Source organism: Micropterus dolomieu, linkage group LG13 (assembly GCF_021292245.1).
Source record: "Micropterus dolomieu isolate WLL.071019.BEF.003 ecotype Adirondacks linkage group LG13, ASM2129224v1, whole genome shotgun sequence".
Classification (NCBI taxonomy): domain Eukaryota; kingdom Metazoa; phylum Chordata; class Actinopteri; order Centrarchiformes; family Centrarchidae; genus Micropterus; species Micropterus dolomieu.
Genome location: NC_060162.1, coordinates 646,383 through 647,489, shown reverse-complemented (window position 1 = coordinate 647,489; position 1,107 = coordinate 646,383).

Genomic DNA, 1,107 nt, shown 5'->3' with positions numbered 1-1,107 from the left:
AACTGACTGTATAGTCTAACTTTACCAGTAAATAAACCATCAAAACGCAGCAATCGGAATCCTGGAATTATTGGACAATAAACGCGTCTGGCAGACTGTTTTTCCCTACTCAGCCTCTTGGTGTCTACATTTTAGTTTTTAGATAGACGCCTATAACCACCCCTGACCGTCCTTGACCTTAGAAACTTGTGTGTCTCAGAGACGAGCGTGCTGCAGTATTTCAAGAGGACGAGGTCAGACATCACAGGAGCAGGAGGAGAAAAAACTGAGGAGCTTGTAAGTTGTATGGATAGCTCTGAGACATATTGTATATTCTAAAACAAAATAAAAGTAGTAAAAAGACTTTGTTAGACCAACGGCATGTCATCAGAGTTTGCACTGAAGACAGTTCTGCGTTCACAAACATGTGTTGCAGGGAGAATCAGGGCCAAGTGAGACAGGAAATATCACAGCTCACATGTGTAACGTATATCACATCCACCTCTGACATGTACAAAATTAATGATAATACTTTTACTCCTGCATCATTTGCACTCTGCTCACTGCACTATTTTTCAACATGTCTACATTGTTTTTGTTTATAGTGTGTAAATGTGCTGGTGAACTTGCTGCAGTCTGTGCTGGTAGAAAGACGTGTTCTGTTGTTAATGATGAACTGATGTTGGAGTTGTGCTGAGTCCACTTTGAATCACTGAATTGTTGTTTCATGACATGTTTTTCTTTTGTGTCTGCTGTCTTTATCTCTATTTCATCTTCTATTATCTCTCCAGACTCTGTCAGGCTGCTGGACGGGACTAGTCTGTGCTCAGGCAGACTGGAGGTGAAGTCTAACCAGTCTAACCAGTGGTGGTCCTCAGTGTGTGAAGCTGACTTTGACCAGCAGGATGCAGAGGTGGTCTGTAGGGAGCTCGGCTGTGGGGCTCCTTCAGTCCTCCAGGGGGCGCTCTATGGAGAAGTGGAGGCTCCGATGTGGACCAAAGAGTTCCAGTGTGGAGGCCATGAGTCTGCTCTCCTGGACTGTAGAAGCTCAGGCTCAGCTAGAAACACCTGCTCACCTGGAAAAGCTGTTGGACTCACCTGCTCAGGTAGAAGAGGAGCTGCAGCTTT